This window comes from Hylobates moloch, unplaced genomic scaffold, assembly GCF_009828535.3.
Source record: "Hylobates moloch isolate HMO894 unplaced genomic scaffold, HMol_V3 SCAFFOLD_5, whole genome shotgun sequence".
NCBI lineage: Eukaryota > Metazoa > Chordata > Mammalia > Primates > Hylobatidae > Hylobates > Hylobates moloch.
Window position 1 is genome coordinate 90197854 of NW_026652280.1, and position 19691 is coordinate 90217544.

Sequence of the window (19691 nt, forward strand, 5' to 3'; positions counted from 1 at the left end):
CGACAATAATGATAACAACAATAACAATGATGATGACAGTGCTGACTGTGACAATGATCATGATGGCTGTGACATATGACAATGATGATGATGACAATGATGATGACTATGACAATGATGATGATGACAATGATGATGACTATGACAATGATGATGACTATGACAATGGCGATGATGATGACATAATGATGACAATGATGATGACTATGACGATGATGACAATGATGATGATGACTATGACAATGATGATGATGACATTGACAATGATGACAATAACAATGATGATGACAATGGTGATAACAATGACAATAATGATAACAACAATGACAATGATAATGATGATGAAAATAATAACAATGACAATTGTGATGACTATGACAATGATGATTACAATGATGACATTGATGATGATGATGATGACAATGACAATGATTATGACAATGATGACACTGATGATGACAATGACGATTATGATGACAATGATAATGACAATAATGATAATAATGACAGTGACAACAATGAAGATGATGATGATGATGGATTGTCTTGATATACAAGGCATTTCCCCCACGTAAATCAGCAAATAGCCAATGTGGGAGCAGACATCCAAATACCTTCCTCTTTCTACCAAGTGCTATGCATTTGGAGCACAGAAATAAATTGATTCCAGGGCTGGGCAAGTGGTTTTCATTTTTCCTTTGGTACAATAGCATTTGCATTCAGGGAAATTAGCCCTGATGTCAAAAATGTGGTTTTTCCTTCGTTTTGTTTTAAATCATCCGATGTTGGCTTCCACTCCCACAGAAAGAGGGAAATGAGGCCATAAATAATTGCGCTGCTCTCTTGAGCCAAAATATTTTCATCTGAGGTGTGTTGAGTGGAATAAAAACTGGTTCAGTGCAGGGAAGGCTTTTGCCTCCAATGGGCTGAATCCCCAAGCTTGCCCCAGCATGGTGTGGCCAACCAAGCAGCACGCTTCTACTTTACTCCAAATCCTCATTGATCTGAAACTTACTTGTGGATCCAAATATTGACTATCAATGCACAGAAGTAAAAATCTAAAGAAAGCATAGCAGAAATTGGAAAAGGCCAGCTGTGGTGGCTCACACCTATAATTCTAGCACTTCAGGAGGACAAGGCAGGAGGATTGCCTGAGCCCAGGAGTTCAAAACCAGCCGAGGCAACATAGAAAGACCCCATCTCTACAACAAATTAAAAAATTAGCCAGGCATGGTGGTGGCACGCACCTGTAGTCCCAGCTACTTGAGAGGCAGAGGCACGAGGATTGCTTGAGCCCAGGAGTTTGAGGCTGCAGTGAGCCAACATTGCGCCACTACACTCCAGCCTGGGCAACAGAGCAAAACCCTGTCTCTAAAAAAAAAAAAGAAAAAGAGAAAGAAAAGAAATCCGAAAAGATTGCTCAGCTACTGAGAAAAGAAACTGTTGGTTCACATCATTGACATGGAAAAGGAAGGGAAAGAAGACATTGCCCTGTTTCAGGTGCTGTGCTGGGGACATAACTAATACCAGGGAGAGAACTGGTGACAAACAGGTGCAGAGAGGTAAGAGGTGGAGCCCACCCGTAGTCCAGGCAGGGTCCCTCTGTGTCATTGCTTCTGCATGAGGCCACTGTGAGGTGCCTAGCAGAGGTCATGGCCTCTTGACCTAGTTGGGGCTTCTGGAAGCTAGCCCAGCAGCCTCCTAGAGCCTCTGCCTCTCTTTCCACTCTAATCCTGCTCCAGTCTTAAGATTTGGCTGATGTGGGCCCTAAGGGCTCACAAGATCCATGCTGGTCAGTAAGATTATTCCACTCCTTGGCTACTACAATTGGCTAAATAATGGTCCCTGTCCTCACACCACATCCTAATGTCCAGAACCTGTGTATATGTGACCTTCCATGGCAAAAAGGACTTTATAGTTGTGGTTAAGTTATAGATCTTGAGATGAAGAGATTGCCCTGTATCATCTGGGTGGACCCCAGGTAATCATGAGGGTCCTTGTAAGAGGAAGCAGGAGGTCAGAGTCAGAGAGATTGGAAGATGTTATTATTGCAGTGAGCCAAGTCATGCAGGCACCTCCAGGAGCTGGAAAGGGCAAGGAAATGGGTTCTCCCAGTTCCTAGAGCCCCCAGAGGGAAAATGGCCCTGTAGACACCTTGATTTTGGCCCAGTGAAATCCATTTCAGACTTCTGACCTCCAAAACTGTCAGAACACATTTCAATTGTCTTAGGTCAAAGTTTGTGTTGATTTGTGATGGCTACCCTTGACCAGGGTGAGCGTGTGATGCCAGCCATGGTTTCTTCCTGGGATCTTGGTCAACTCTCAGGAAGGATATTCTCTTCCCTTGGATTAAGGATCTGGGAGAACCTGAAGTGAGCCTGGAGTTGCCCCTGCAGCTGCCTTGCAGCCCCACAACCAGAGCTTCCCTGTGGAGGAAGTCAGCCTGCAGGAAGCAGCGGAGAGACATGAGAAACAGGATTTTTACAATATCGTTGGAGCACAAACCTCAGCCTGCCCTGCACTGTTCATCCCAGGGAACCAACAGAATTTTTTCCTGCCAAATGGGTCTGAGTTGGGTTTCTGTCACTTGCAACCAAGACAGTCCTGACCGATTTTTAGCAATTGGGCTTCCTTGGTCCTGGGCATTAGAGCTTCATTGGATGGGATGCCCAGAAAATCATTGGAAAATAGAGATATATGATTATCCTCTGAAAATGCTCTTGTAGATTTAGCTTAAGGTAGATTAGGTCAGAGGTGCTTAATTCTGAATCAAGGGTTATCAGTATTCATTCAGCAAATATTTACCAACTGCCTCCTAGGGGCACGGTGCTGTTCTAGAGTGAGGAGACAGTGAGGAGGATTCAGACAAGTTTCTTTTTCTATGAGCAAGCTGGTCTCCCTGGGAAGCCAGATATTATATGGAATTTATTTATTTATTTATTTATTTGAGATGGAGTTTCACTCTTGTCGCCCAGGCCAGAGTGCAATCGCGCCATCTAGGCTCACTGCAACCTCTGCCTCCTAGGTTCAAGTGATTCTCCTGCCTCAGCTTCCCGAGTAATTGGGATTACGGGCACGGGCGTGCACCACCACATGCAGCTAATTTTTGTATTTTTAGTAGAGACAGGGTTTCACCATGTTGGCCAGGCTGGTCTCGAACTCCTGACCTCAGGTGATCCACCTGCCTCAGCCTCCCAAAGTGCTGGGATTACAGGAATGAACCACTGCACCTGGCCCAGAATTTATTTTTAAATTAAAAAGTCATTCGTAATTTTTCTATTGTGATCAGTGCCATCGAGGCTGCCTATGCATGTCTTGTGACGTCACTTGTCCTGCCTGGAGCATTGATCTATGACTGCAGTGTGCAAATGTCTCAGAATGGCAGTAACAAGATGGGGGGAGGTGCCAGAAACTTCTGGGCCAAAGTGGGTCAGGGCCCACCAGCTCTGTTTGGGTGACAATGCGTAGCCAAGCCACAGACTCGCGGTCCTCTGGAGATGTTGGTCTTGATCGTTTTCCGCTGTGGGCTGTCCTGTGCCTCATAGGATGTGTAGCCGCCCCCCCCAGCTTCCACCCACTAGAGCTCTGTAGCACCCTCCAAGTTGTGACAACCCAAAATGTCCAAGCTCTGCCAAGTGTGCCTGCAGAGGGAGTGGGAGGTGGACAAAAGAGTCCTGGCTGAAAGGGAAGGGCCTTCATGATGCAGACCTGTGGAAGCCGGGTGGGAGGACAATTCCAAGGGGTGAGCCAGTTAGAACCGGATTTTCCAAGCTTATGAAATACTTTCTTCACCAGGGAAACCATCACAACAGATCTGATACTATCATTGTTTCTCTCCATCTTAATCCAAAATCATTTCTTCCATCACAAGAAGACAAAAATCAGAAAGTTCAATACGTCCGAGGCAGCCCTGATATCATCATGTCCTGCTGCACCATCGGGCACATCATGCCTGACTCCCCCCATGGCTGCAACAGGAGATGTTCTTCCTGCTCAGGACTCTGGTGTTCCTGATGGGTCCTGTGCCTACTTGAGTCATGTGGCTGCAGCGAAGAGGATTGATGTGAAGACTTGTGTTTAGTAAACTGTACAGTGCTGTACATACCTAAGGGTGATCACAGTAATAACATCAAGGAGTTATCTCTATTATATTTTGGGCAGTTTGAATTCCCCAAAAGGGAGAAGTTGGGGAGGGACAGAGAGAATGAGAGAGAGAGAGAGATTGTGAGAACGGGATGTTAGAGTGTTGGAGAGGGTTAGAACTGGAAAATAAGTTGGTAGACTGAAGTATTTGCAAAGTGTTGTGTGAGATCCAGGATGGATGGATAGATGAGTAAATGGATGAGTGGGTAGATGAATGAATGTATGATGGATGGATGGATGGATGGATAGATGAATGGATGAATGGATTGATGGATGGGTAGGTGGGTGGATGGGTGGGCAGATGGATGATGGATGGATGGATGGATGGATAAATAGATGGATGAATGAATAGATGGATGGATGGGTGGATGGGTGGGTGGACAGATGGATGGATGGGTGGATGGGTGGTAGATGAATGGATGAATGGATTGATGGATGGGTAGGTGGGTGGATGGATGGATGGGTGGGTGGATGGATGGGTAGATGGGTGGGTAGATGGATGATGGATGGATAGGTAGATGGATGAATGGATGGATGGATGGGTGGGTGGATGGATGGGTAGATGGGTGGGTAGATGGATGATGGATGGATAGGTAGATGGATGAATGGATAGATGGATGGGTGGGTGGATGGATGGGTGGATGGGTGGGTGGATAGATGGAGGGATGGGTGGATGGATGGATGAATGAGAGGATGGGTGGGTGGGTGAATGGATGGATGATGGGTGGTAAGTCCGTGGATGGATGGATGGATGGATGGAGGGATGGATGGATGGATGGATGGATGGATGGATGGATGGATACATAATGTAGTCATTTCTATCCTTGCATCTCTTATGCCTCTCTAAGTTCAGACAGCCGTGTCTTCACCTAGTCCATTTGTTAGAAAGAAATCTTTCAAAACAGCCCTTATAGAAAGAGAAATGATGTATCTGTCTACTCCCTACACAAACTTTCTACGATCTTGGCATCCCTTTATAACAAAGCATAGTTCAACCCTACAAGTGTGCATTGAATACTAACTTATTATATTACTTTAGCAAGTTCTTGGATCTCTCCAAGTGCACAGAGATGCCCTTGGGGGGCCCACCTTTGTCCTCTCTTCTCAAAGAGCCTGAACATCCCTGATGCCCTGTGGATAAGATCTGTTCTTCTCATGGGAAACAGATAGGATTGACAGAATTTGGCTACTGTGTTTTTCTTAAGCAAATTATACTAAGATCCATGTGGCAATGTCCCAGAAGAGAGACCACATAGAGCTGCAAGGGAGCAGAATGTGTACTGCTTACATCCTTCCTCTCTTGAGAATTTGTGTGGGTTGGCTTCCAATGTTTCTGATGGAAAATAGGGTGAAGCAAACCCCAGATGATTTAAAGGGGCTGGGATAGGATGTTCCCCAAGGCACTACCACAGGCTCTGGGCAAAATCCCGTTTCTGCTCTCAGAAAGCTCCCAACTCATCGGAGAAAGACATTTGTAAAAAAGAAATTAATGCAATGCAACAAGGGCTGTAAAATGAGGCAACAATGTGAGTTGACTTTTGAAGCCTTGAACAGATTCTAGGAAGGGACAAGCAAAAGCCCAGAGCTGGGCAGGGAGTCCTTGGAGACGTATGTGAAGGGACATTCCAATGGTCTTGGGTGTCCTCAATTCTTTACGCCCCCAGTGCTGTCACATCTGTAGGGGTTCACTGAGACATTTATAACAGCAGCCACACGGAGATGATTTTCTTGTGCCAGACACTCTCTAGATTAATCCTGCTAGCCTCTCAGCAACCTTCTGAGGCTGGGTAGCATCAGTCATTTTTTCTGTGGAGGGATCAGGCTCAGGGGGATAAGTGAGACCTCCAGCTATGAAAGCTGGAGCTAAACTTTGATGCCAAGCCGCCTCATTCCCTATCCTTTCTTTCCACCTGAGTGGTAAATTGCAAACAGCCATAGATTTCTTGCAGCTGCTCTTGTTACAAGGTGGAGTCTATTTTCCCATGCTTAAATCTGGACTGGTCTTGTGACTCCTTTGATGGATACAGTGTGATGAAAGTGACATTGTGTGAGCTCCAAACATAGTCATCAGAGGAGCTGCAGCTTCCTCCCTTGCTATGTTCAGACCACCCTGGTGTGGCAGCTGGAGTTAGCCTCTTGGAGGAGGAGAGGCCACGTGGAAGAGAACCAAGGTGCCCAGCCAACAGCCAACCACCTGCTAGACATGTGGCTGAGGCCACCTTGGATAATCCACCATCAGATGACCTGTGAGGTGACCCCCACCCCCAGGTGCACAAGACAGCTCAGAGAGACCAGCCAAACCAGCTCAGACCAGAAGAACCCCTAGCTGACCCACAGACTGGTGAGTATAATATGACGGTTGTTGAAAGCTATAAAGCCTTGGTATGGTTGTGCTACACTGCCCTGCATCTGTACCCTAAACAAGTGATCCTTCCCAGACTCCATGGTCTGCTTTCAACTGGCTCAAAGTCATCCACTCACCAATACAAAGATGGAAAACATGCTAAGGGGATCATTGAAAATCACACTGTAACAGTCTGAACCAGAGGCTGGCAAACAAAAGCCCAGAGGCTAATTCTGGCCCACTGACTGTCTTTGTAAATAAAGTTTTATTGGAACTCAGTCACACTCATTTGCACCCTGTCTCTAGCCGCTTTTGGGCTACCATGGCAGAGTTGAGTAATTGAGAACCTGTGGCCCACTATACTAGTCCGTTCTTGCACTGCTATAAAGAAATGCCTAAGGCTGGGTAATTTACAAAGAAAAGAGGTTTCGGGCCAGGTGCAGTGGCTCACGCCTGTAATCCCAGCACTTTTGGAGGCCGAGGCGGGCGGATCACGAAGTCAGGAGATCAAGACCATCCTGGCTAACATGGTGAAACTCCATCTCTACTAAAAATACAAAAAATTAGCCAGGTGTGATGGCATGCACCTATAGTCCCAGCTACTTGGGAGGCTGAGGCAAAAGAATTGCTTGAACCCTGGAAGCAGAGGTTGCAGTGAGCCGAGATTGCACCACTGCACTCCAGCCTGGGTGACTGAGACTCTATCTCAAAAAAAAAAAAAAAGAAAAAAGAAAAGAAAAGAGGTTTAATTGGCTGGCGGTTCTGTGGGCTGTACAGGAAGTGCGGTGCTGGCTTCCAGGTAGGCCACAGGAAAGTTACAATCATGGTGGAAGGTGAAGGGGAAGCAGGGTCATCTTACATGGCCAGAGCAGGAGGGAGAGAGAGGAAGGAGATACCACACGCTTTTAAACAACCAGATCTCACGAGCACTCTATCAGGAATAGCCCCAAAGCGGGGAAATCCATCCCCAGGATCCAATCATCTCCCAGCAGGCCCCACCTCCAGCATTGGGGATTACAATTCCACATGAGATTTGGGTGGGGACAGAGATCAAAACCAAATCACCTACAAAGCCTAAAATATTTCTTATGTGACCCCCTTGTAGAAAAAGTCTGACAACCCCTCATCTAGACTTTATCCCTTAACACTGTGACAACAGTTCTCAAAGTGCAGACCCCAGACCATCAGAATTAGCTTCATTTGTTAGAAATGCAGTCCTCAGTCCTCATCCCAGATCCCCTGAATGAGAAACACTGGGTGGGGGCCCAGCAATCTTAGTCTAAGAAGACCCCCAGGTGAGTCTGATGCCCGCCAGTTGAAGATAAGACAAGAAAACCGCCACCTTCAGCTACAGAAATCTGTTGTGATTATTGACTTCCCCAGTCTGAAAAGCGTGTTCTTGTGTCCTCACTCTAGCCTTTCAGGGAGGAAGAATTGCTCTCAAGTCTCATTTTACTAGTTTAATCTGCCCTTAGCAAGATTGGAGGCAGCTGAGAGCCACTCAGTAAAACGCTGGCAGCCCCCAGGAGCTGGCAGTGGGAGATGCGGGATGACTGTTCCTTCCAAAATAAATGGAGGGTTTACAGAAGGTGTACAGGATATGTGGCATTCTCCTGTGACATAAAATCAGTGCTAGCCAAACCAAGCCCTTATATTTGAGTACCAAAGTCTGGGTGAAATAACCAACTCACCCTGGTTTGGTTTTTTCCAGTTTCAACATTGAAGAAGCCATGTCCCCCAAAACTTCTCAGTCCTTGTCAAACTGGGACAGGTCCTAGGCCTGGGACGTAAAAGGCCAGGCTTTCCTGCAAAAAGCAGGTAATAGGGCAACCGATCCCGCCCAGGAGCATCCACAGATGCTTCCTACAGGTGCTGGAATGACGAGCTGGAAGCAGCCCAGTGCTCAGGGAGCCAAGGCATGGCTGGGTAAATACAAAGGCAGCTACCACCCAGTGTGGGGCACCGCCAGTGGCATTCCCAGGAGCCCCGGGAGCTGCAGGGGTCACGGGGGCATCTGAGCCAGCGGTGCAGTGGCACATGGGCATCAGCCTGGATCCTGTACCCTGGGACAGTCCTCTGCCTTGAGTCACTGTGTTCCAGACCCAATGTCTCTCACTACAGCTGTCGCTTGTCATGCCTCCCAATCTACTTTCCACACCAGCTGCAGTTCTCTGGGTGGGGCCGAGCATCTGCGGTTCATTCACCCTTACAGCTTCTAGAAAGCCACACTGCAAACCCTAATGGCCAGATGAGAGCTTCCCCACATTTAAGCTTCTCTGTCTCCCCAGGGCTGCACCCTGAGATACACATGCAGAAGGGATTATTTCTATTTTTATTTTATACTATGTTATTATGATGTAAAACAAGATATATGTAATGTATATACATGTTAGGGAAGACTTTTTTTTTTTTTTTGAGACAGGGTCTTGCTGTGTTGCCCAGGCTGGAGTGCAGTGGAACCATCATAGCTCACCATAGCCTCGACCTTCCAGGCTCAAGCGATCCTCCCACCTTAGTATCCTGAGTAGCTGGAACTACAAGCATGCACCACCACACCTGGCTAATATTTTGTATTTCTAGTAGAAACAGGATTTCGCCATGTTGCCCCAGCTGGTCTCAAACCTCAGCCTTAGCTTCCCACAGTGCTGGGATTACAGGCCTGAGCCATCACACCTGGCCTTATTTTTTTTCTAATAGAGCCTTGCTATGTCACTAGGCTGGACTAGAATGCAATGGCGTGATCATAGCCCACTGCAGCTTCCACATCCTGGGGGCTCACATGCTCCTCCCACCTCAGCCTCCCGAGTAGCTGAGACTACAGGTGCACAACACCATGCCTGGCTAATTTTTTTTTTTTTTTTTTTTTTTTTTTTTTTGTAGAGACAGGGTCTTGCTATATTACCCAGGCTGGTCCTGAACTCCTGGCCTCAAGCTAACCTCCCACCTCAGGCTCCCAAATGCTGGGATTATAGGTGTAAGCCACCTCACCTGGCCTTGTTTTAATAAATAAGTTAATAACCTGCTACTCAGTGTAAGACATCACATATTCTTCACACTTCTTGTTTAGGTCTTCCTCCCAAAGATATCCAGCACCCTAACATTTTGCTTAATAATTCTCTTGCTCTTTTTAGCCCTTTTGCCACACCTGGATATATCCCTAGAGAAGATATTGGTTTTGCCTGATTTGGGGCTTTATGCAAATAAAATAACCACCTCATATGTTTTTCCTGTGGCCTGTTTATTGTATTCGTCCTCTGGTGGTGCACCCATGTTGATGTGTGTAGCTGTGGTTTGTTTTTCACTGCTGTATAGTATTCCTGGTTCCACTGGATGAAAATGTGGTCATTTGGGCCAAGGGATATATTTGGATAGCAACAGAAAGCTGGAAAATGGTCCTGTGTGGATGATACCATGCTTTGCCTGGAGGGCTTGATGAGGTGTGCAGGTGGAGCCTGAACTGAATTTCAGGGGATCTGGGTGAAGCTGAACTCCCTCTGCTCCCCCTCATAGCACTCAGCCCCTTCCCTAAACACTTATCAGTCAATTATGTAAGTAATTTGGGCTGAAGCTTGTTCCCCTGGGTGCCGTGCATCTTGGTCTAGTCCTGACGACATCACATGTACAATACTTAAGCATATATTTGCAGAAATAATATGTGCACAAATCAAAACCACAAAACCTTTGGAAGGGTAGAGTGTGAGAAAACAGCATCTTGCTCCCTCATTTGCACCCAGAATCCCAGCTCCTGTACCCCAAGTGAGCACGCAGCACATCCCATGAGTAGCCTGCACCTTTGAGCCTCTAGATTTCACCGCTGGTTTCTGGGTGCAAAGCAGGTTACTTCTGTGTGCACTGCGCTCCCCCTGGTGGCTGTTCCCTAGAGCACAATTCTCACGCCTCTCAGTCCCAAATCCAAGTTTCAGGAAGGAAATAGCTTCACACTATTCCCTCTGAAGCAAGGTTGGTACCTTCAGCCTTTCAACCTACCCCTCACATAATACCTAAGAATTTTGCAACATTTTTTAAAGTTCTTAAAACAGAATCGTAAAAGGGAGAGGCAGTTTTAATATGTATGTACTTAATTAAAACATCTAGTTCTCGGTCCTAAGGGGATGGGGGACGCAGTCTCCGTCCTGTAGGAGCGGTGAGCGTGTCTAGCGCAGGGGTTGGCAAACCATGGCCTGCAGGCCAAATCTGGCCAACTGACTGCTTTAGTAAATAAAGTTGTATTGGAACATGCTGATTTGATTCTGTGTTTATTGTCTGCGGTTGTTTTCTCACTGCAATGGCAGAGGTGAGTAATCGCAGCAGAGACCTCATGGCCTACAAAGCCCCAAATATTTACTCCCTGGCCCTTTTCAGAATCAGTTTGCCCACTCCTGGTTGAGTGTTTCAATGGAGACACCTATGACAGTGACGTATGATCAGCCTGGAAGGAAGCTTCCTCTTAGGATTTGATTTTCCATTCATTCATCCCAAAACTATTACGTACCTACTATGTGCTGGATGTTATTCTGGCCAGAAAAGATTCTTGATGTTATTTTCAAACTTGGAGAGCTATAGTATTTTCAGTGAGAACAGTAAGTCATACCAGTTACCAAGGTTGGTCATTTGGGCACAGATGTCCCCTCTATACTGAACTGAAACTTATCTCAGGCCCCATCACCCCCTTTGCCTGCATCCCCTGATACTGTTGGAAGCCAACTCTGTCTTCTATGAAGGATATTGACAGTGCATTCCAGCTTGGTAGGATGGGGGAGGAAGGAGCGTGTTGGTAAGGTACGGATCTGGCTACACTCTGGCTGTTAGTCTGGGCAGAGTCTAAATCGAGCAGTGGGAGTGTAGCCAGATCAAACGAGGTCAAGTCCCTAGACCTTGACTGGAAGCCGCCTCACTTTCAGCAGTGATAGCCGGCTTGTGTCGCTGGCTAGAAATGCAAATGTTTGTGAATTTCAAATATATATATATTTGTGCTCCAAAGGGAGCACACCCCCATATGATTCTCCAGACACCGGGAGGCACTCGCCTCCCCTCTCAACTTTGCAATCCCCAGGTGAAGAGGCAGCACCTGTCGGCGTGATTCTCAAGGGGGTTTGTGTTTATTCAGCAATTGTTGGTCTTGCTTGGGGATGTTCTCACTTCCTATTTAAAAATTAAAAAAAAAGATTCTGAAAGACTTAAACAGTGAAAATATCTAAGCCAAACCAGAGTTACTGAAACATATATATATATATATATATATATATGCAGGAACAGAAAGCCAAATACCACATGTTCTTAGTTATAAGTGAGAGCTAAGCATTGAGGACACACGGACACAAAGAGGGGAACAATAGAGAGTGGGGCCCCCTTGAGGGTGGAGGACGGGAGGAGGGTGAGGATCAAAAAACTACCTATTGAGTACTATGCTTATTACCTGGATGATGAAATAATCTGTACCCCATGCCCCTGCGACATACAATTTACCTATGTAAATATATATATACCTATATATACATATGTATATTTGGAAGAAAATCCCGACCTGCTTTTCATTCACCAGGTGGCTGCACACAATGCATGGTTGGGCCTTCCCCTTAATAAACATACCTGGATAAAGAAAATGTGGTACATATACACCATGGAATACTACGCAGCCATGAAAAGGAATGAGATTATGTCCTTTGCAGGGAGATGGATGGAGCTGGAAGCCATTATCCTCAGTAAACTAACACAGGAACAGAAAACCAAACACTGCATGTTCTCACTTATCAGTGGGAGCTGAACAGTGAGAACACGTGGACACAAGGAGGGGAGCAACACACACGGGCGCCTGTCAGGGGGTGAGGTGGGGGAACGGAGAGCATCAGGATAAATAGCTAATGCAAGTGGGGCTTAATAACAAGGTGATGGCTTGATAGGTGCAACACACTACCATGGCACACGTTTACCTATGTGACAAACCTGCATGTCCTGCACATGTACCCAGCAACTTAAAATTAAAATTAAAATAAAACACACACACACACACACACACACACAGCCTTGGTTTAAATGTGGCCTTGCTGGTCTGTGTCAGACATGTTACAGAAAGCCAGCCCTCTCCTAAGGGTTCTGCCAGGACCCCTGGCTCCAGGACTTTGCAGGCTGCTTTTGAGTACATGCCCACAGAAATTACTGAATACCAGTAACATCAAGAATCTTTTCTGGCCAGAATAAAGTCTGGCACATAGTAGGTATGCAACAGTTTTGGGATGAATGAATGGAAAATCAAATCCCTTTTAGAATGGAACAAGATCACAGAACTAATTCGGTTCCATTTTCACCTACAAGGAAACCTTTTTTAGTAGCTGCAGGAAGAGGTAAAAACCAGCATCAAGAGAAAATGTAAAACCGCTAACTTTCACTCACGAGAAACTTAAAACTCCCAGAGCAACCCCCATATGATTCTCCAGACACCGGGAGGCACTCGCCTCCCCTCTCACCTTTGCAATCCCCAGGTGAAGAGGCAGCACCTGTTGGCGTGATTCTCAAGGGGGTTTGTGTTTATTCAGCAATTGTTGGTCTTGCTCGGGGATGTTCTCATTTCCTATTTAAAAATTAAAAAAAAAAAAGATTCTAAAAGACTTAAACAGTGAAAACATCTAGGCCAAACCAGAGCTACTGAAACAAAGAACTGTTTGAAAATCACCTATAATGCAACCCACCCACAACACTTCTGCTCTTTTCATTAGAGAATGAATCATTCCCTATAACTGAATAACCCAGTTAACAAAAACTAGATAGAGCAGGATGTTTTTAAATGCACCAAGATCTCTAAAGGGCATTACAAACCTTCCTGCCTCACTGAGCAGGGATGCTGGGTGTCAGGTGGCCTCTTCTGGGTGGCTCAGGCCACCATCATGTGCAATAATGCCACTGTGCTGTAACACAACCGTGACCTCAGGGGCCCCACACTGTGTGGGCATCAGTCAGTGGCAGCAGCCGCCCCAGAATATTACCTTTTTGCTTTTATGCTCATGTTTCTACTTTATCTATCTCCATCCTTATGGTTGTTTTGGAGTGTGAGAACTTCCAGGGATCTGTCCTACCAAGGACAACGGAGGCCCTAAGACTTTTGCCAGGATGGCTGAGAAACAGGGAGGCTGAAGAGAGAGCTCGAAGTATGGGGCATCCCTGCCCTCAGCTCTGAGTAGGGGAGGCGTGGGAGGTATCTTGGGGATACAGGAGAGGTAGCCGCACACGTGGAGCAGGCAGAAGGAGGGTCCAGGTCGTCTGGCTGGGTCAAGGCAAGGGCAGAGGAAGATGCAGCTCACTTATGTGGGCGGGACATTTACCTGGGCTGAAACGACAGCAACAGGCAGCTGTGGAAGGACACGGGGCAGCTCAGCATGGAGATGCCACACATTTCAACCTGACAGTTGAGGCTGTGCAAACAGAAGGTAGTCAGGACTGCTGAAGCCTGACTGAGGGGCATGATGGCACTGTCTCTGCCAGTCGGCAGGTGAATGCAGGGGGCCTCCATGGAGTCGTTCACATGAAAACAAATTTGAGATGGAATCTTGCTATGTTGCCCAGGCTGTACACAAACTCCTGGCCTCAAGCGATTCTCCTGCCTCAATCTCCCCAGTAGCTGGGACTATGGATGCCTGCCACCACACCCTGCTGGAGTAGTGGACTTTAACATCCTCACTTCCATATGTCAGGGACCACTTCCTAAGGCCACCTCCATGAACATCATGTGATGGCCAACCAGATGTTGACCGTCATCGCTGGGACTCAACTGGGAAACCCTCTTTTTCCTCCAAATTTGCTGCCCTAGGTGCTTAGGGTCTGGAGGACAGAGCTTTGGGACTGTTAGAATTCTATCAGAAAAAAAGAGACACAAGGCTATAAGCACGAGTGTGGGCCAGGTGCTGTGGTTCACTTCTGTAATCCCAGAACTTTGGGAGGCCAAGGTGGGAGAATCCCTTGAAGCCAGGAATTCAAGACCAGCCTGGGCAACATAGCAAAACCCTGATTCTACAAAAAATTAAAAAGTTATCTGAGTGTGGTGGCACACACCTGTAGCCCAAGCTACTCAGGAGGCTGAGGCGGGAGGATCCCTTGAGCCCAGGAGTTTGAGGCCAAGGCTGCAGTGAGCCATGATTGCACCACTGGACTCCAGCCTAGGCAATGGAGCAAGATCCTGCCTCATAAAGAAAGGAAAGAGTGGCTGGGTGCTGTGGTTCATGCCTGTAATCCCAGCACTTTCAGAGGATGAGGCAGGCGGATTACCTGAGGTCAGGAGTTCGAGACCAGCCTGGCCAACATGGCGAAACTCCAACTCTACTAAAAAATAAAATAGCCGGGTGTGGTGGCATGCACCTGTAGTCCCAGGTACTCGGGAGGCTGAGGCAGGAGAATCACCTGAACCTGGGAGGTGGAGGTTGCAGTGAGCCAAGATCATGCCATTGCATTCCAGCCTGGGTGACAGAGAAAGACTCCATCTCAAAAATAAAAAAAAGAAAGGAAAGAGTGTGGTGGGAGACAGAACTTAACAGCTTTGTGCTTAAGCATGAGGACTCTAGTGCTGGGCAATAAGGATGTTGGCTCTGCACTTGCTGTGAACTGGACAAAACTGAGACCTGGCACTGCTGTCCCCTCCTTGTTAAGTGGGAGCAATGGCAAGCATGAGGCCCACCTATCTTAGGGAGTCCGAGTCACTGTACAGCAAGGATTGAGATGAGGGCCTCACCCTTGGTCAGGGGGCAGTAAATGCTGGTCACCGCCAGGGGCCCAGGTTTCCAAGCTCCCACTTTTGTCGTCTGCTCAGGGGCTCTGTCCTCCATCAGCTTCTTCTGCACCCAGAGGGCATCTACAAAAGCCACTGCAGCCGCTGCTCTCCCATCAGCATCTCCCTCCAGGAGACCCCCTTACAGCTTTCTTGTTACAGGCCCCTATCCACACCTGTGCTTCTGGTCCCAGCCCAGCCTCATCCTCGGCAGGTGCATTTGCATGAGCTGCCTGGCTTTCTTCCTTTCCTAATGAAAAGATACCATCTACAGACACGAAATGCATTCATTTCAGGTGCAGAGGGATGACTCACATTTGCCTACTCCTGAGTAACTGGACCAAGGCCCAGAATATTTCATGAGCCCTCAAGGCAGCGCCCTGTTCCCTTCCAGCTAGGTTACCCCACCCAGCTCCACGGTCCCTGGAGGTAAACACGCTTCTGTCTTTAATTATAATAGTAAGTCCTTCCTGCCCTTGGCCACCATATAGAGGGACTCACGCGGTATACACAGTCTCAGGTCTGCTTCCTTCGCTCAACATCCTGTGTGCAGACTCAGCCATGCTGCTGGATGTAGCCATTGCTGCTTTCTTGGTTTCTTTCAGTTGCCATGCATTTTTCCAACTGTGGGGCTGTACTTCAAATTATTCATTCTACCGCTGATTGGTATTTGGGCTACTGCCAACTGTTTCTTTTTTCTTTTTTTAGCTATTTACAAATAATGTCACTATGAATATTCTTGCACATGCCTTCTGGTGAGCATGAAGGTTGCATCCCTGAGAACACTCCCAGGAGTAGGGTTGTTGGCTGATAGGGTACATGAACGCTTGGCTTTAAGAGATGCTGCCAATCTCCCCAAGGGGTTGTTCCCACGTGCACCTCATCAGCAACCAGAGAACACATCTCTACAACAGGCTTGTCAGCCTTTTTCTTTGCCATTCTGGTGGAGATGCAGTAGCTCCTATGGTTTTAATTTGCATTTTCCTGATGACTAATGATGTTGAGCATATTTTCACATACATTGGTCATTTTGCCCAAGCCTCTTTCTCATCTTAAAAGCATCAGCGTGCCAGTCATTTTCTCCATGGTTTGTAAGACCCCCTTATTTTAGGTTGGTGCCAAAGTAGCTGCAGTTTTTGTTATTGAAGTAGCAAAAGCCGCAATTACGTTTGCACCATCATAATATAATGTGGATGTGAGTCCTCCAGAGGATGAAAGCGTCATTGCAAATAACTTTCCCCTCTTGGTGAATTGCCTTTTCATTCTTGTAGCATTTTCTTTTGATGAAGAGAAGTTATAATTTCATCAATGTCCACTTTTTTCCTTTTTTTTTATGGTTAGTACTTTTTATCATCCTGTTTGAAAATCTTTGCCTGACCAAGATCATTTTCTTATATATTTTTTACAGATTTTATTGGCTTGCTTTTTCCATTTAGGTTAATAATCCATTTCAGTTTTGTAAATGATACGAGTTGGAGTCAAAATTCATTTTTCTCCATTTGGGTATCTATATGACTCAAAAGTTTTCATTGTTTTTTTAACTGCTAATTTTTTCATTGAAAAGATTCTTCATTTCTCACTTGGTTGAAATGGTGCTGTATCGCCAGTCCGATACGTAACCAGCATGTAAACACATCACCAATATGTAAACGTGGCACACCCATTTATTTATTTAGCTGTTCTTTAATTTCTCTCAGAAATAATTGTGGTTTCCAAAATACAGTAAGTCTTCCATATTTTTAATTAAAATTTCATTCTAAGTCTGCTGTGTTTTCAACATAGTAAATGTTATCAAAAAATTGGTACGATTACTTTTTTGCAAGAACAGAAATAAAATAGATTTTTGATATTGACCTTGTATCCTGCAACCCCACTAAATTCACTTATTAGTTCTAGTAGCTTTTTTTGTAGACTTCTTAGGATTTTCTGCATAACTATTGTGGGGGACGGTCAAGACCACCCTCAGGTCTGATGATTCACTAAGAAGGCTCAGAAAACTGCGGCTTCCAGGGAAAGGATAAAAGTCAACATCAGCAGAGGGAAAAGGTGCATGAGAGCAGAGTCTGGGGGAGACCAGGCATAAACTTCAAAGGGTCTCTCCCAGCGGGGTCATGCAGGACATGCTTAATTTTCCCAGCAACAAGTTGTGACAATATGTGTGACATGTTACCAATCAGGAAGCACATTTGAGATTAAGCAGCCAGGACTTTTCAGGAGTGCTGGCCTTATACCGTATCCAGCCTCTGCTTGGCATGTGTCAAAATTCTAGACCTCCAGAAGGAAAGCAAGTGAACCAAAAGGCATACTATTTGTACCAACAGTCTAGGCACAGTGAGCTACTCTTATCTATTAGAGTGGTGAGAACCCTACCCAAATCTAAATTCCCAGATGCCACTCAAGGGCCTACCTTGCAGGCAGGCCTTTCCAAACAGAGTAGTTAGGGCCTGTTGTGTTAACTCTTTACTACATAACAATCTTGTGAATTGTGCTAATTTACTTATTTCTTCCCAATCTATGTCTTTTTAAATTTTTTTCTTGCCTTATTGCAATCTCTAGGATCTCTAACGTAATTTGGAAGAAGTGGCAGTGAACATTCTTGCCATGTTCTTGATCTTATGGGGAGAGAATCCAATATCTCATCATTAAATATGAAGCTAGCTGTAGGTTTTCTAAGGATGTCTTTGACTTTTTATCATGAATTAGTGTCCTTTTTTCTCCATCTATTTGCTATAATAAAGTGGTTTTTCTTCCTTATTAAGTTAATGTGATTCATCATCAGTTGACTGCCCTATTCTTTTTGAGAGCTTCATAACATTCCATCATGTGGATGCACTTAATTAACCAGTCACCTGTTGATTTGCATAACTTGTTCCTGATCTTCTCACGGTTTTTTGCACAGGACACTGCAATGCACAGCCTTGAACTTGCAGCCATTTTGTACATGGCAGGATATAACTGTGAGGACACTCCTAACAGTGGGATGTGTGGGCATAGGACCACCACACCCTGGAGATCTTAGTGTATTCCAAGGTACAGAGGGCCATGGTGACCCTGCCTTCAGCTCCCTGCATTCCTGTCCAGGGGGAAACAGCCCAGATGGTTCTGCAGACGCCTTTGCTGCCCTCCCCAGGGTCATCTCCAAGTCTTAAAGGGAAGGCAGCTGTTCCTGCCTCTACTCAGCCTCCATGGCAGCATTTCTCATCTGCAAGGCAAGTCAAGAATTCTTTCTCAAGACAGAGTAGAGTTCACTCCCAGGTAAAGAAAAAAATAATAACCATGTAATTCAAATGCCTCCCGCCTCCTCCTCACTTATCTAAGTCTGTAGCCTTCCAAGTGTGCTCAGGGGTAAGAAGAAGTGAGCCAACAACACGGAAACCAGTTCCAGAATTGGCACTTCCATTGCAGCTAAGTGTTGCAAACAGTTCTACAACTGAAATCCCTGGCCAGAAAGCTTGGCAGTTGATGTCTTGATGATCTTGGCTGTAGGGATTTGCATCAATAATTCTAGCTGGGCTTTGACTGAGGTGGAGCAGTGCCGGAGGCCCAGGGAGGTGGCGGGCATGGTTATCGCTGTGTCAATGTGGAAAGAAGCAGCAGGAGAGGTCTGAGAGTCCACAGGGCCGCTGAAACCCTCAGAACGACCCTAGCTTTTATTCTGAGCAACATGAGAAGACCTTGGAAAGTTCTGAGCAGTGGAGTGACAGCATGTGACTCACATTTTGATGGGATAGTCTGGCTGTTGAGCCGAGAACAGACTGGGGGCGGGGGGCAGGAGGCAGGGAGACATGCACTGGGGCTGAGAGAGGACAGAGGCTGGGACGGGGGCACTTGGTAAATGGAAAGCAGTCAGATCCTGGACATTTTGCAGGCACAGCCACAGGCTTGCCCTCTGATGGAACGTGGCATGAGAGAGGGGAGTCAGGGATGATACCTGGTTTTCGGTTAGAGCAACTGACATTTATGGGGAAAGGTCAGGACTGATTGAGGTGTGAAGTCGAGTCACCTTTCAGATGCTGAGTGAGGTGCAGAGGAGGCATGTGGACTCATGAGCGGCGTTCAGGACAAAGGCATGGCTGGAGATGAAACCTTGGAGTCACCAAGCCATGGAGGTGTTTAAAGCTGTGAGCCAGGTGGTCTCGCCTGGTACTTGCCTCTTGCTAACAGCCATCTTGCAGCTTCCCTGTGTGTCCAGGTGACCACACTGACCCTGTGCAAACCCCCACCCCTGCCCACTTCCTGGGACAACAAAGAGCTGGTCCACATCTGTGGGTCATTGCTGAATGTGGGGCATTGAGTTTCCAAAAGCCAGACCCATCCCGTCCCCAGCTCCCAGTCACTGCGGTCTTGGTCTTCCCAGGTAACGTCCAGATTTCCTAACACATTTGGAGACCAAGGTTCGGGAAAGGGGCAAGAGTGATCCGTGAGCTGAGGAGGCACTCAGGGAGAATAATC

At 46.5% G+C, this 19691-nt stretch overlaps 1 protein-coding gene across 6 annotated transcripts in view; it reads right to left on the minus strand.

Moving 5' to 3' along the window:
- LOC131383616 (actin) overlaps positions 1–13348 on the minus strand; it is a 38387-nt gene extending 25039 nt beyond the window's left edge. For all 6 annotated transcript variants that reach the window (XM_058439832.1, XM_058439828.1, XM_058439830.1 and 3 more), the window contains exons 1-2: positions 13301–13348; positions 12952–13055 (exon numbers count right to left, since the gene is read on the minus strand). The gene's annotated coding sequence lies outside the window, so the exon portion shown is untranslated. The remainder of the gene's footprint in view (positions 1–12951; positions 13056–13300) is intronic.
- Positions 13349–19691: the final 6343 nt, after the last annotated feature.